At 40.9% G+C, this 16,831-nt stretch overlaps 1 protein-coding gene and 1 long non-coding RNA gene across 6 annotated transcripts in view; one reads left to right on the plus strand and one right to left on the minus strand.

Moving 5' to 3' along the window:
* The window catches only part of LOC140217339 (uncharacterized), a 20,085-nt gene continuing 3,254 nt past the window's right edge, over positions 1-16,831 (plus strand). Inside the window, exons 1-2 of one of the 3 annotated variants that reach the window (XR_011893854.1) lie at positions 1-102; positions 834-9,714. This is a non-coding gene — a long non-coding RNA (uncharacterized lncRNA). Of the gene's footprint in view, positions 103-399; positions 9,715-16,831 lie in introns of those variants that run through there. The other 2 variants (XR_011893855.1, XR_011893853.1) reach the window with 2 other exon arrangements.
* The window catches only part of LOC126536199 (23 kDa integral membrane protein-like), a 25,885-nt gene continuing 21,850 nt past the window's right edge, over positions 12,797-16,831 (minus strand). The window contains exon 8 of one of the 3 annotated variants that reach the window (XM_055073856.2): positions 12,797-12,983. The gene's annotated coding sequence lies outside the window, so the exon portion shown is untranslated. Of the gene's footprint in view, positions 12,984-14,562; positions 14,803-16,831 lie in introns of those variants that run through there. The other 2 variants (XM_055073857.2, XM_055073855.2) reach the window with 2 other exon arrangements.

Genomic DNA, 16,831 nt, shown 5'->3' on the forward strand with positions numbered 1-16,831 from the left:
CTTTGGGCCTAGTGTTCAAGGCACAGTGTGATGTGCCGGTCGCCGGGGTATCAGTAGCACAAAGTGTACGAAAATGAGCTATCTGCCCTCTTCAGCTTCACGGTATCCCCCATATCCCCCCCCCCCCCCCCCATTTATTATTATTATTATTAACTGCACACAGATCACTGCCGAACTACTGTTTTGAAAGCGCGCGCGTCGTATGAGGCCTTTAAGCTCCGAATGCTGGAAAGTTGCTTGTTGTTCTCTTTCCCCTTCACGGGAAACAAAGTAGCCACGTCGTTTTGTTCGTGATAATTTTGGAAGTTTATGGTAAAAAAATCGCATTCACCGAAGACATCTGAAGCAGCGGCATTGTTATCGGTATGATTGTTTAAATTCGAAGATGGCAGATAGCTCGACCCACGGCTGTTTCTATGGCACGGCAGGCACGGCCGGCTCGGATTGGTAGAGGGGCAATTGTGGGATTTGTTTGAAACCTCTGGGCAGAAGGGAATGTTTCGCCTTTGTTTCCCTTACTATTCTCTAGTAGCTGTTTCATAAGCGTGCTTGTCGATCAAGAAAGCGGCGCATGTCTAGTGAAAGGAACGGGGAAGAAAATTTGGCTAACATTTTTTTGCAGCTAGCTGCGTAGGCAGGAAAAAAGAAAAAGCGTTTCTTCGCTATTTCTTTCCTCGTGGCCAGCGACTTGTCTCTACGGTTTTGCTACGAAGTCGCATCTGTGTGCAATCTGCGTCTAACGTGCCACCATGGTTTTAATTCGAGCCAGTGTTGCTTTTTGCGCTGCTTTAGGTTGCATTGACGTAGTGCTGATGGACTGCTTTGTATTTCAGGCTGATCTTCCACGACCAGTCTACGGCACACACCTGCGACTCCACGAAGTTTAGCGGTTTTTGTGACAGCGTGTGTTTTGTGGAGGGACGGTGCCTACATTTATTGCGGATACGGAACGTGAGAATCGTGATGTAGACAAAATGTGAACACTGTTTTTGCTACGACGTTCATTAATTTGCCTGTAAAAAAGCAGTTGACTCACTGGGATGTGCACTTCGTCTGAGTTAACATGATTGGGTCGAAGCTCCGCGTATAAATAGTGGCGAGTGCGTTTCACGCAAATTTTGAACGGCGTGACAAAAGCGTTTGTTTTTAGGTAAGGTGCACGTCAACAAAACGTTTTGTGTAGGCTTGAGTACGCCGCGTCAGAGCCTCTTGTTAACTGTAGGTTAAAGGGATGTGAATGATACTTATAGCGTCACTTTCTGTAAAAGTTGAATAAATGCAATATTAAAAATTCTAGTTCACTTAAAAACTCGAGTTTATGACAAACTGTATCAATGGTTTGTATACCAACAAAGAGGCTTTATATATTGGTGATTTTATGAATTTGCATGAACATAATCAGTCATTGTGTCAAAGTTACTATTTAAGTGTTGTGAGTATTTCGCTGCATCACCTTGCTGCTATCCTCCAAGGTGTCTGCAAAAGGTTTTGTGCATGGCTTGTTGCCTTGTGATGTAAGGCATGCTTCACAAACGGTATGAAGGGATACGTGTGACCACCATTTATAGCAAAATGTTGGCCCTAGATAAACATGTCAGTCCCAACCCACTGTTGAAGTGCAGATTGTGGTCACATTGTTCTTGTGTATTTATATAATCTTAAGCAACTAAAGTGCAATGCCAATTCATGGACACAACCATGCATAGTTCGATTTTAAGAACTGTTTTTTTCTTAGCCGCAGGTTTATACAACAAACACTTGTTTTTTGGTTAACACAGTGTGCTACATGGTGCAAGAAGTGGTTCTTCCTTCTTTTTGTCTGCAAAGTGGAATTTATCAGCATAAGAAATTATTGGATGAATGTTTATTTCTGAATGTTGCCTTTCTCATATAGTTCATATGATTAGGCATGTGGCTTGTCTTTTAGTTTTGTGACTGCAATTTTTGTGACGCTTTCAACCACAAGTATGCTACTTATGTTCATGAAAGCGCTGCAGCAATGCAACTGTGCTGGAAGTTGCAATCCCGGCAAGCACAAATTTAAGTTAAGCTTGCACCTACTGACATTCGAGAAACATGCGTATATACCTGTCCAAGGAGTTAAACCGCTATGCCTGTCTGTACCCATGCTGATGAAAAGTACAGTTGGTGCACTTCTCATCCCTTATTTGTTGAAATGTATTACAATTTTAGCCTTGGACATTGCCTCTCTGAAATATTGAAGTTCCCTATGAATCTTCAGCAATTGTTGTGTGCTGTTGGTCCCTTCATGCATGCTTTTGTAGCTACTAGCTTCCCAGCCATTTCTGCCTAGCTAGTCACGATGGTCTTCCAAGGTTCTAACTTGGACTGTGAAAACTGAGAAGTAAATTTTTTGTCCAATAGGTGGCCCTGAGGTACACTTGTGTTTGATGCATATGTGAAGTCAATTTTGTGCAATACAGATAAGTTGCCGCATTGCATGGGGCTGTGCATTTGCAAGATTGCAATGCTGCATACATAGTTTATTCTGGCAGATTTGCATTATGCAGTAATGAGTATGTTAGTGGGAAGTGGCCGTCTGGCTTTTCTGAATGTGGTATGCATCCATCGCCAAATAACATGTGGCCCCTTACTGTCTCATAATAATTGTGGGTTACCATGTTTCATGTATGTACCCGAGAAGGGTGCAGCATGGCTAATATTTTATGGTGCTGTATGCATTCCAGTGAGTAAAAGTGGTACAGTTGTGAAAGGGAGGTGGAGAATGTCTCATCAAGGTACTATCCGCAAACAAATAGCATTGTGTGCAGTTGGTGCATGTCTTGTCATGTGGTGATGGCACTTCTCTAGCAAATGCTAGTTGAGTGCAGGTAATTGTTTGTAGTAGTGTTTCTTTGTGTTTAAATTCCACAACAAACTTAAAATAATGTCTTAAAAGTTGTGTGCTGCAAGTTTCCTTTCTTAGCTTTTGCACTTGAAGTATTATCTTGTTTTCAAGTTCTCATTAATTTCGTGTAGTGTTTTGTAGGCCAGTCTCAATGGCCACTAATCAAATAATGAAAAAGTAAAGCTGGTTTACTCTTTTCCTTTATGTATGCAGTACGTAATCCTTGCTATCTTTTTTGACTGAGCTCGCAAACTTTCAGCTGCCCCACTGAAGTGCAATTGTTACTGAGGTTCTGTTCAAAGTTGTACTGTGAGATTCTGAGTGGCTTGTAGGCATTTTGAGTGAATTCTGTGGTTTTAGGTGCCAAAACCACAATCTGATTATAAGGCACATTGTAGTGGGGACTCTGGATTAACTTTGACCACCACGGGATCTTTAATGTGCCCCCAGTGCACGGTCCATGGGCGTTTTTGACTTTCAGTATCATTGAAATGTGGTAGCCAGGGCTGAGATTTGATCCCACAACCTCATGCTTAGCAGCGCGGCACCACAGCCGCTAAGCCACCGGGGCGGATGGTAGGCATTTTTATCCTGCACAATAGGGGCACCCAGATCAGCTTGTATGTGTTGCTTGGGAACAGCAGAGGGAAAAACACTGGATGAATATGCCTATGTATAATAAATTTGCCTCTAGAGAAGCAGCGTACAAAAAAGAAGGCTTGCAAGAACTTTGCACACTCTTATGTGCATTGAATTTGGGCAAACTTGCTGAAGAGAAGCCATACCATGCTAGACGTCGGCCTGTGGTACTTGAGGAAAAGCATTAAATATTGTGCCAGTGTAGTGAAACTATTTCTCTGTTGTCTGAAATGTGCCTATCGCAAGAAGAAGAAAAAAAAAAATTCGTATGGGGTAGGCATTATGACATACAAAAAAGGTGCCAGCTAACTAGAGCTTTAGACTGATGTACCTACCTTGCCATTGATTTGATGCTGTGATGCTGAGGCACAGTTAGAAGAGACAGCACTAGTGGTGATATCTGGGGTAGAGATTGGCTAAAATGTGTTGGATTATTCTCTTCAGCCAATGTGTGCACATTTGTGCATGCCAAGATCCATGAAAAGCAAGAGAACTGATGAAAATATCTAAAATGTGCTGCATGTGTCTTGAAACACTTCTGATTGGACCTGGGCTGCAAGATTTGATATGGGTAAAGAGTTGAAATTTAGATAGCTGGGTGTTTGTGCTCAATGTCAGTACGTCATCGTGTGGCCAGTCGAGTTCTGCTGTTTCTCAAAATCTTTCACATGAGGCGCATTTTTAAGTAGTTGGATAGGTGCTTTATAAGTATGCTACGCATTAAATAGTTGATGTTCTTTTTTCTGGCATTTCTGTACAGAGTTGTTTCATGGAGACTACATTCTGTAACCTTGGCAAAACTCGCCGAGGTATAACAAAATCTCAATCGGTTCTCCAGCTGTACGCTTTTCAGGATTTTAAAGATGCAATAAAAGTGGTCAAACTAAATTTTCAATGGACAGAATTAATTTGCTCCTGTAGGGGTTACTGTCTTGCATTGCTATTCTTGGTAGGAGGTTATTGGAAATTCGTATCTGCTAAAAGCTTTATGCCAGCAGACAAGTAGAATCTAACTTCTCGCTGGAGCTGTGCTTCCCAAGCTTTGCTTGGCACATTCTTATTTCAGGGCATTGTGACTGAAAAAGAAAAAAAAAAATTAACAAGAGAGGAGTTTGAGTCAGCATATGTAGTTTGGAGACATGCTTAGCGCTAACCCTCCTTGTGATGCTAGTGCTACCACGGCAGCCTGACACTTGCGTGGCACCATACTTGTGTGATAGTGGTAATGTGTGCATGTCGTACGAAACTCCCGGAAAACCTATGTTGGCTATTTTTTTTAGCAGCTGTTTGTACCCTGTGTGTATTTCTCTTGTGCAGCTGGAGTTGCGTCTAACACCTTGCTTCCCACTGCCGTGCCGCTGGTAGAGTGCCCCATAGACCGGCAGCGACGCCGACGTTCTCCCTACATCAACCAAGTGGGCAGGTACCAGTGTTCTTTCTGTCCTTACCGCACTGACTACCAGACCAACCTGATAGCGCACCAGCGTACACACACAGGGGAAAGACCATTCCGCTGCAGCTTCTGTGCCAAGGGGTTCGCCCAAAAGAGCAACCTGAAATCCCACCTGAAGAGGCACATCACTGATGCTGTCGCCCAGTGAATTTGCCGACTCTCTGCTGGTTTGTGCTTGTGTGTGCCCCACTAAACAAGCAGCTGAGTGAGAACTATGTTCTAGTAGCGTCACTTTGTCTTCTAAGTAATGTCATTTTTTCACAAGAAAATGTTTCTCTTATGTGGCCATCTGGTGGATGCATATGTTCACATAGTTCAAGCATGTGTGCTTATAATTTAATTGCAAGGGAAATATGTGTAAGCGAGAAAAAGAAATAGTAGACAAATTGTGCTGGACAAGTTATTATATTGGTGCTGCTTTACCTGGTGGTAGTGACAGTAGTATTCAACAGTTATGTCCCTACTTTCCAGCCAGAAAATTCATCTTCAACGAGCAGCTAAAATGGCACCTATTGTGAACAGATTAGGCTTAGGCATCATAAAGCAACAAAGCTTACTCATCTTTTCATATTTATTTTGGTCCTGAACTCGAGTTAAACATTCCAATGTTTAATCTGTTTTGCATGTGTAGTGTACAGCCAAAACGATTACATGTGGCATGATGCACATTCTTTTAATTGTGCTTGCATGTCAATATAATGTTCGGAAGGGCAGCCAATGTTTTGTTTTGTGAGCAGTTTAACTTGCATGGGCTGATCTATTCCTTACCGGAACATCTCATTAGTATGCACTCACACATAACTTCAGCATTTATCCTATTTTGCAGCAGACTTGTACTCCATGCAACATTTAGTACAAGTTTTTGTTTATGGAAGATGAATATGCAGCATTTAATGCCAGATTTAAGTGCCATAGCATTTGAATACTAGCAGAATCCACTCTTTAATAAGAGTTAACTGCACTGTACATAGAGACTGCTGGATTCAAAGCAAAATTTACGCTGCAGAGAGATAACTTTCTTGCACGAAGGACAAATTTTATGTTAATTCACTCTTAAAATTGAAGCCACCATTTCTATAATACTGAGATTTAGCATTGCTACAGTAGCATTTGCAAAATTGAGTGTGTCGAACTCGCTAAATTTGATGGGATCATCTCTGCATTTTTGTGCTTCAGGTCTGTCGCAGTACCATGTGAGAGGTGTTGCTGTGATTGTACAATTTGAATGGTGGGAAATCAACATATGTGCTGTGTGCTTCAAGTAGATTCCAATTCAGATCACGTCATTTAAATACTGTGAATTCTTGCATGTTAGAACTTGTCACACAACCAAAGTTTATAAGTTCCTAAGGTGTTAAGTTAAAATGTCATTCTGGAGGTTCCTTACGTAAAAATTTATTTTTCTTGCTGGTGTTAGTGACCAAAGGAGTCATCTGAGCTTATACAAGCACTGAACTGGAATATCTTAGCACTAGTTCTTATAAGGATAAGAACATCTGCTGAGGTTTGAACACTTTGAAGCTACAAGCCAAGTGTAACTTTTAGCCTCGGTGCTAACAACTAGTGTACAATGCATCAAAACACAAGTTTTTATGTTCGTTTGTGCTGATAAACATAGTCATTGAAAATAGAATTTCTTTAGTTTGTTTTATTTTTGCTAAAGTTGTTTGCATAATTTGTAAATATTATTCTAAATCAGCCTTGATTCATAAATTATTTTGTTGCATAAAATGTTGACATCTGACACTGATCCTGAATTTAAGTTTGGTGCAATCAAATGGCCTGGTTGTCATAGGAATTTATATCTTATTTGCATCCTTAATTTGCAGTAATACCAAACATGTATATTTGTAACCATTTGCTTCAGCTAGTGGTGAGATATTGACAAATAGGACGACGTCTAACAACTTACAACTGCAGGAATGCTCGATCAAAATTATCCAGCAAAGATTTACACAATTTTTATATATTAATAATAATTTATGTCAAGTACAGTGATTCTTCATATTTTTTTCTTCTTGATTACCTTTATTGTGACATCAATGGTCTACTTGTGTATCTTGACCAATTAAGTTTGCTGGCATGTTCTGAACATTTGATCAGAAAATGTGGCATTTACGATTGAGGGACACTGTAAATGGTGCATGAATATTTTCTCCACCTAATGATTTCAGCCGTTGTAATTTTGAAGACAAGGAAGATCATGTTAAGTTTTCTAACAGTGTTCTTGCTTTTTTACTTTCTAATCTCATTTGTTTTCTCTTTCTTTTTCTTTTTTTTTGTATTTATCTGAGATTTCTAATTTCTTTTTCTTTACACCTGTGAGGAAAAACAAAGTATACATGGTTGTTACAGCCAAGTGAAGCCATTGAACAAGGAAGTGAAGGCTTGGCATTGTCTGTTAGCTTCATTGCGTTCACTGAATCAATACCCCCTCACTTTCCCTGATTCTTCTCACTCAAAGTATAGGTGAACGAGTTGTACCACAAAACTGTTTTACAAAGGCACCGGTGAGCTTTAACTTGGTGAAGTTTTTACATCTGTTTTGTAATTGTTTTCTATTTATTTCATTACATTGAAGGTAGTGAATTTGTTACTCACCGAAATTTCTTATGCTTGGGTTTCCCAAGATCTTGCAGCCTGTAACAACAACAACCATAGTGCTGGATATTGCTTGTGCCTGTCATATCTTGCTGCCCATGTGTAATAGCACTGTGGTTTCTGTGATTCCTGTGTGTGAGTCTTAGCAGATTGTGTGAAAATTGTATGAATCGACCAGTGTGCCTCTGCCTACATAAGTAAATTTTTCTGCATATAGTTTAAAGAGACAGTAAAAAAATTAAGATGGGTTTTTTTTGCAGAACTCTGTATTCATTTTGTTGACAAAAAAGTTTTGTTTAATACTAATACACAGAATGAAGACGAAACTTTCATTTTTGAATACTGTGGCACTGACGACATTGGTTTGATCCAGATTCTACATTGCCTACTTGTCCTTGGGACCTTCCTTTTTTTTTATTTGTGAGAAATATCTGTAAAAGTTGCCCTGTGGTGTCTTTGCATACATTCAAATTAAATGTAATTGTTTCTTTCCTATCGATACACAGCTAAGTAGTTCTGAGCAGATGTTGCTGAAATCTCTGACATCACAGGCAGCTAGCGCAGGAATCTCAAGGTGAGGTCGCTACCTGTCTTTCGTATTTGCATCGTTCGTGTCATACCAAGCCTCTGCTCATGATAAGACTTTGCTGATTGCAGCCTAAGGAGTATAACATATGACTTCAGGCTGACATAATAAGTTACATCTTTAGTGTCTCTTTCGTGATCTCTCTCTTTATTGCTGACAGCTATTCTCTGCTGTATTGCACTGTCTGTTGTGATAAACTGTCCTCTCATGTACGCCGTCGTGCAATGCCTCAAACAGTATGGCACGCAGTTGTGCAAAAGTACTTTGTGTGTAAAACTCTTACCTATCTGAAAGATATGTGAAGCTCAGCTTTGCAAGAATATTAAGTGCTTGCAGTTCCATGCACTTATATGTGCATTTAAGCTGAGTGCAATGGCACTTGGTTGATTCTGCGAAATGTTTTGCGACTCCATGTACAGCCTGAAAAAATACACAGAACATCTTAAATACTCTTTGCTTGTCTGATTCATGCTTTTGTGCTGGAAGGTTGTGCATTTCCTATAATATAGCATAGTATATTAGGAAGCTTGCGTCACTGCAAAAACTTTCGCACCTGCAAGGCCTGATTTAGTTGAGCAATGCCTCACAAGATGTCACCATCAATGCGGCTGTTCACAGCGCTGCCCTGTTGTTTAAATGATGCATTAATGCTGAATTCAATGTGTATTAGTTAAAATGCTCTTTGCTGTGCTGAAGCTGGTGAACTGCTGAATGTATATGTGCTATTTAATTAAAAGAACAGCGTCAACATGTACCTACTGTTTGAACGCTGTTTAGAATACATTACTGGAAGGACACCTTGCAACGCCGGGCTTGAGCGTAGATCAGCTTATCAGCGGGAGCAAATACTTATGTGCCCCTGTATAAATTTGAGGGATTGTTGTCAGATTTCAGTGAGAAGACCTGTATAGACAAGTTGCAGAGTGTTATTTACAAAGATATTAAAATGCTGCCATCACAGATACACCCACAGAACATGCACACACACAGGGTGAGACAGATAGCGGCAAATTCTGAAAAAGTCCTGGGTGAACAGCGTTGTTCAAAACAGCAAACTACAAAAAAAAAAAAGTGTTTATGCAGGACTTTGTTCTTAGCTTTCGCTGTGTGCTGCCATGTGCCCTTTGTTTACAAGCATGGAATTTGGCTATTGTAATATACTCATTTATTCAGGATTCAGCTGCATTATTTGCATTATTGTTTAATAGTCTGTGCTGAAAAGTGCGGCAAAAAAGTGAAGTCATCATTAATATTGATAATGAAAACATATATAAACACAACAAAGAGATGACGGTGAGCTATTGTCTCAACTGATGTTTGTGTTGCAATCATGCTCAGTCGGAGTGAACGGCTGAACTTGGCAGATTGGAGCATGTTGCTAGTGTAGTTGTCACTTGCAGCCATTCCTAATTGCTGTAGTAAATGAAGAGATCTGTCAATTTTATAATTTGGTTCTTGTGGCTAGGATTCTCATCTTTCAGCATGATTGGCCTTGCCAGCAGAGTGACCTTGAAGGACAGCTGTCTACAGAAAGCCCTCTTCATACCAGGATCACCATTTAATATGGTAAGAGGAACTTCCCACCCTCTACTTCTATAATTCTTGAGTGTGCAGTTTCAGTTCTGTCAGCTGCATTTGATTTGTGCTACCTATTTGGGTGAACAGTCTCCAGACAGCTAATACAGAGGTGGTGGCATTTTTAACTTTTATGCAATGTGGTGCATAATAATTAGCTCTTTAATAAGACTGTGTAAGTATTCACACATCTTGAGTAAAAGATTGAATACCTTGCTGTTCAGTTTGGACCTTGTATTATATAGGTGATGTTCAAATTTTTATATATATTGGTGAATAGACTTTCAGGTATATTTTAGTTGTTCACAGTCAAGCAGCAGTTAAGCAGCTTTTTCTCACCGCCCCCTTTCTCTTCTTGAGATGAATAAAGTTTGATTCGATTTCATTTACGTTGATGTGGGAGCAATCGAAAAGTGAACTTGAAACAGCAGCATTAGTTCCTTATGAATGGATCGACTGGGAACACTCGGGTGACGTAGCATGCAGCCAATCGGGTTCTGTAAGTGGAAATTCAAACTAATGCGTATAATTTTTAAACTACTAATGGGCCCATAGAGCCAAGAAACACCAATGTCAATAAAAGCATGCTGTGCATATGACCATTCTGCATAGGTTTAAGTGTGCGATTATCTTTCAAGGATATGAGGACCATATACCACTGTTCATCTAAGAAATGATGGCATTAGCAAATTTAATTCTCTTCTACAAATTGTTAGTCTAATCTAAATAAATTTTATTTCCGCTGTGCTTTCCTTGTCATCAATACTTGCCAGCCGTGACTTAAAATGGGCATCAAGCATTTTGCATGCTCCCTGCGATGTGGCCTGTTGCTCCCAACGCTTCAGCCTGTGATGAATTGGTAAAAGGTCTGAGTGAGCTCCGGTGCACAGTGGGGGCTGGTGCGTGTCTTCTCTCCATGGCGCGACCTTCCTGTGGCTTGCTCGAGCTTGTGACTCGCTGTCTGCACAAAGACGAGCATGTGGCTGGCTGATCAACAAGCAAAAATTATGTGGCCTGTGCCAAGAGGTAGCGCGTTAGTTAGTCTTACCTTTGCCGAGAAGGCCGAACATTGAATTCTTTTGGGTAGCCACTCCCCTGGTCGCTGCCATGTTTTGGGAAAGATGCCATCATCTCCTGCTGTGCCACTGTTTTTTCACGTGTGACTACAAACTTCATTCTGAGGCTGAACTGTGTGGTGCATACATGTAGGGAGGACTATCTAAAAAAATTAATTACTGGGTTTAATATGAAAACTTGTCGGCTATAAAAGACATCATAGTGGCGGGTTGTGGATTAATTTCAGCTACCTGGGGTTCTTTAATGTGCACCCAAAGCATGCTACACGAGCATTGTTGAATTCTGTCTGGGGTGTCAAATTTGTGGAGGGGAAGGGGGGGGATTTGAACGGAAAAAAAACAAAACTCCAGTTCAGTTTGGGTGCAGTGCACTTAGATTTCATTACAGTTTTGTTTTGGTTCGAAAAAATAAGAATTTATGACAGTTTGTGAAGCAGTTCAGAGCTGTCCATGTGTGTTGAATTATTACACATAAGAAAAGCAGATTTATCCTGCCCTTCACAGCTGCAATTGCCACATACTGACAAGATCACTTTATTCATTAGCTACCACAATGCTATAGTTACAATAAGCCATGCAGCTGAGCTCGTTGAGTTCCCTCAAAGAAGCACCCTGAAAGCACCACATCGTCTTGACATCATTTGAAGTCATAGTGCTGGATTGACACGGACAAGAAAAACGACAGGACGTACGCTATCAACTGAATTTTATTTCAGAAAAGCATGGTACTTATACCGGTCAAACAAGTGATTTCCACTCATTTGACCAGTATAAGTACCATGCTTTTCTGAAATAAAATTCACTTGATAGCGCACGTCCTGTTGTTTTTCTTGTCCGTGCCAATCCAGCACTATGGCTTCAATTGATGCAACGAACCAGCTAGCCCAAATATCTGCACTCCTCGTTGTCTTGTCTGCTGCGTTCCTTAAAGTTAATGTTCACACTCTTACCTTAATAGGAATGTCATTTAGACTCCAATGCTCTTTTATAAAATCTACAGTTAAAGGACTAAGGCACTCTGGTAACGGTAATGAATGTATACTAATGCAATATCATATCATATATGTGTACCATATGTTAAACATATGATGCGTGACATATGTATAAGAGTGGATTCAGTTGACTGATCACTGTAATAACAGTGGCTGCATACAAGTTGTGCCCATTTGGGAAGTTTGGCGATGAGAATGCCTGCCACTCTTTCAAAAGTGTACGGACAACTGTTCACATAGTTGTAGTTAACTCTGGGCTATGTGGTGGAACTCCTGTTGCATCTCTGGTGCTCCCGAGTCCCTGTTGGCTGAATGCAATTGTTCTTCTTGCACTGCACTGTGGAGCAGGAGTTCCATTGCACAGTTTGGAGTTGGCTCCAAGCCTTCAAGTAAAGCTCAAAATTCTGTTTTTGTTAAACACAAATATGCAAGTGCATTAAGTTTAAGCACATAAGGAGCATTGCTTGCAAGTGATTTCTTGGCAAGTTATCAATACATATCACCTTCAACAGTGTGCTCTACAATGGAACAAGAACACTTTATCATTTGAAGACCCTATTACGTAGTGTGAGATTCGTAACACAGGGTAACAGAGTTGCAGTGTCTGTCTTCAGGAGCGCAAATGTAAGCTGAAGGATATGCAACTTCTGCAGCGTGTAATTCTTTCTGTACAAACTGTTTTTAGTGCTTGTGCGCAAATATCTTTTGCCATTTTAGTTCGACGTAATCATTGTATGTTTCATGTAAGCATGTTTGCCATAAGCGTTTCATGCTTTCGATGAAGAAACAGCCTGCTCACCGACAAAATGGCATACATGTCTATGTTCTGGGATTGTTTCCTTCTCACCCCCACTGTCTCCACATGGAAAACATGCTTACTTTATTTACTCAAATCTAGGCCGGCCTTGATGGTAAGCGAAACCTCCGAATTCAGAAAGTCTAAAACTAAAAAGCAAAGCTTTACTCAATTATGGGCCAACAAAAATAATAGTAATGAACAACAGCCACAAAAAGCAAATGACATTTATTTTGGAGGATGCTTAAGCTTTACCTTTAAGAGTAGAATGCGATAGCATTTAAAGAGCCCCAACTGCTTGGCATGCTTCCAGGCAACCGCAGCTTTCTTGCGGATGCGCAGAGGTGAGCGCCATGGTGTTGTTGCAAGGAACTGAGCCATGCCGGCCATGCCGCCCTATGAATGGTAGAAATACTGGGAAAGGGGTTTGTGCTCGAGTTTCCGCATAACATAATGATGTTTTCTGGTATATTCAAATTAAACTCCGATGCCATCGTGCCTGTAGGTTGTGTTAGGTCATACTTTACTATTTTTTTGACGCATTTTACTGTGAGGAATTCAATTATTTCAGTAACATCTAGTGCCATGTGGAGGGCCTGTGTGGTTGTGGTTTGAATGATTTTTCCCGAAATGACTTCAGACGCCGACAACAGTTTTTTTGTGGCATGGGGCCCTTAATGCTCTCGCATTAATATGCGGCGCCAGTGATGCCCTTACCCCAGCTCATGTAGGCAGCATTGTACCAACACCTCATGCTCGATGCTGGTGTTTCTCTGAAGGTGAAATTTGAGAGAACCATGACAGTGCCTGCACTGCATGTATTAAATGTGGTCAAAATGGCGTACGGTTTATGAGAGTTGTAGTACGGTGCGATACGGCAGTGGATAATAATAATATTGGCTACAGCGCCATCTTTAAGCACTGGCATTAGTAGACCACCATTTTTCTCGTTCCAACAGCACCTAACAATGTTGAATCTAAGCCTTCCTAGGAGTTTTGTAAATCGTAGCCTAAAAAATCAACCTAGATTCAAACAAATACAGCATGTTAGTGCGGTGTCAAAAGGAATTTCACATACCCTGCAGTAAACGCAGTAATGCAACTGTCTTTGAAGCTTCTGCAAGAACTAGTGGCTCGTAGCAGCCAATTTTTGCCATGTTGCTTAAACAGCATTGTTTATTTCGCCGGCACTTTAGGTCTGCTTGACCAAATCTGACCCAGCAGATGTATGGAAGTAGCGATGCACTAATTTATTATGAGTAGCACTCATGCCAGAAAAAAAAGGATGAAATTTTGGAAACAAAGGAAAAACTATTGCATGCCTGTTGTACCATCTAGGGGGAAGTTATCCTAACACACAAAACTTGTTAGTTAAAATTTCTGACAGCAAATGAAGCTAATGTTTCAGTGCTCGGTTGCACCTTCCATAATGCTTGAGCGTACCGAGTTTGATTTTTGCCTGCTGTGTTTCATTGCTGCTACCCACAGGAGTGAACAGTCTCCAGACAGCTGGTGTAAAGGCGGTGGCATATTTATGTTTATATGACCTGGTTTGTAATAATTGGCTATTTAATAAGACTGTAAGTATTATATTGGTGATGTCAAAATTTTCAAATGTATTGGTAAATAGTCTCAGTTATTTACATTGATGTGGGAGCAAACTAAAGGTGAATTTGAAACAGGGATGCTAACTACTTGCCATGAACGGATGGAGCAGGAATACACAAATAATGCAGCATGCAGGCAACTGGGTTCCAGAAGTTTCAAGAAACTGATGGGCATATTTTTTAAACAAGTAGCGGCCATACAAAGCAAACACCAATGCCAATAAAGCATATTGTGCATATGATCATTCTGCATAGGCTTAAGGTCTAGATTATTTTTCAAGGATATGAGGACTATATCTCAACGACCATTTATCTTGGAAATGATGGCATGAGCAAATTTAATTCTCTTCTACAAATTGTTATTCTAATTTAAATAAATTTTATTTACGCTGTGCTTTCCTCGTCATCGGTATTTGCCAGCCGTGACTTGAGATGGGCATCGAGCATTTTGCGTGCTCCCTACATTGTGGTCTGTTGCTCCCAACGCTTCAGCCTGTGATGAATTGGTAAAAGGTCTGAGTGAGCTCCGGTGCACAGTGGGGGCTGGTGCGTGTCTTCTCTCCATGGCGCGACCTTCCTGTGGCTTGCTCGAGCTTGTGACTCGCTGTCTGCACAAAGACGAGCATGTGGCTGGCTGATCAACAAGCAAACATTATGTGGCCTGTGCCAAGAGGTAGCGCGTTAGTTAGTCTTACCTTTGCCGAGAAGGCCGAACATTGAATTCTTTTGGGTAGCCACTCCCCTGGTCGCTGCCATGTTTTGGGAAAGATGCCATCATCTCCTGCTGTGCCACTGTTTTTTCACGTGTGACTACAAACTTCATTCTGAGGCTGAACTGTGTGGTGCATACATGTAGGGAGGACTATCTAAGAAAATTAATTACTGGGTTTAATATCATGAAAACTTGTCATCTATAAGAGACATCATAGTGGGGAGTGGTGGATTAACTTCAGCTACCTGGGGTTCTTTAATGTGCACCCAAAGCATGGTACACGAGAATTTTTGCATTCTTTCCAGGGGGTCAAACTGAGGGGGAAAAAAAGTTTGGTTTGGGTTCAGTGCACTCTGATTTCGTTTAAGTTTAATTTCCATGTGGGAAAATACTATTTTATATAAGTTTGCAAACTGATTCAGCGCAGTCCATTTTATCCTTCCCCATGGCAACATGCTGTGTAGTGCTGTCAATTTGTTCACCCGGTGCATAGGCTAGTTTCATCGGAAGGAGGCGGAAATGAGCTCCCTGGTGCATTGGATATAGCAACCGACGTATTACATAATGCCTGTTGATTAAATTTAAAGTTATACAGCTACAGCACACTCACAAATAAAGGCAACATCGTGTGGCATTGCTAAAGTGTGCGGAAAGGGGCCGGCGCCTCAACAAGTTGATGCTTGCACTTTCTCTTTGCTGCATTTGCTGTTATCATTATTCATATAGAGTATGGGAACGACCGGAGACAATAGTCTTCCGAGAAGCATAAATGTGCCGATTTCGAAATTTTAAATACATGCAAAATCTCACGGATGCAACCAAATTGTTGTAAAGCTTTTTTCTTCATAAATGGCACATTGCAACTTAGTAATATAACATTACAGACATTAAGAAATGTTGTCGTGAATATATTAAAAAAATAAGATGTTGATAAGTCTAATACAGTATAGCACATGCACAAGGATGGTAAGGGATGCAAGTGACAAGCATTTGATATTTCACTGGCTTTGCTACTTTTATCTAGGAGCTGGCGATGACATTGATGTTTCTGAACAGGGAATAAGGATGGTTTTGGCATAACCTCACCTCGATCTTACGCATCTGCACGTGGTGCGGATTCTAGCATTGGCCAAAGGCAGACAGAAAAGTTGAAAGCGTGCACTTGTGCCCTGAGAACTTGACGAGTGTTGTACTGTGCTTGAAGGCATCAAATGTGTGTTGAATCATTACACGTTAGGAAGCCAGATTTCTCATACTGTTTACAGCTGCAGTTACTGCTCTCCGAGAAGGTGACGGCACACATTAGTGACCACAATGCTATAGTTGCAATAAGTCATGCAGCTGAACTTGTTGAGCTTTCCATTTTCCCCCCTTGCTGACATTGTCTTTTCTGCTCTCCGTGTATCCTGGTATGTGTGTCTCACGGTTTACCTAATTATAGTAACAAGCTGACCTAAGGGCCTAATTGGGAGAAAGGGTGATTTCTTGGAACCCCTGAGACAACTGTTTGGCTGTGGTGCTCCGCTGCCATGGCTGAATTCAGAATTCCAACTGTCTCTGCCGAGGTGGTTGTAGCTGCCCATCATCTAGTACCATTCCTGCACACAGCGCAGCTCATGAGTTGTAACAATCTGTTGTGCCGACTGAAGTTGTTATTTTGAAGACTCGCGAATCTATTGAGGCCTTTCTCACTTCATATGGTTGAACCATTTTGCGTCAAACCAATAACCATTATTTCCTTTTCAGTTCACGTATGATCTGGGTTCAGGCATATTCCAAGAATATCGGTTTGTGTTCAGGTCCAGTTCTGACCAAAATTGCAGTTCAGATATGGTTTTCGGTTTCGGTTTGACACCGTGATTCTGGCCCTATTGGAATATGGCCACTGCGGCTGGAAATCTAATTTACAATTTCATGATCTGTAG

The sequence above is a fragment of the Dermacentor andersoni genome, chromosome 4, assembly GCF_023375885.2.
Source record: "Dermacentor andersoni chromosome 4, qqDerAnde1_hic_scaffold, whole genome shotgun sequence".
NCBI lineage: Eukaryota > Metazoa > Arthropoda > Arachnida > Ixodida > Ixodidae > Dermacentor > Dermacentor andersoni.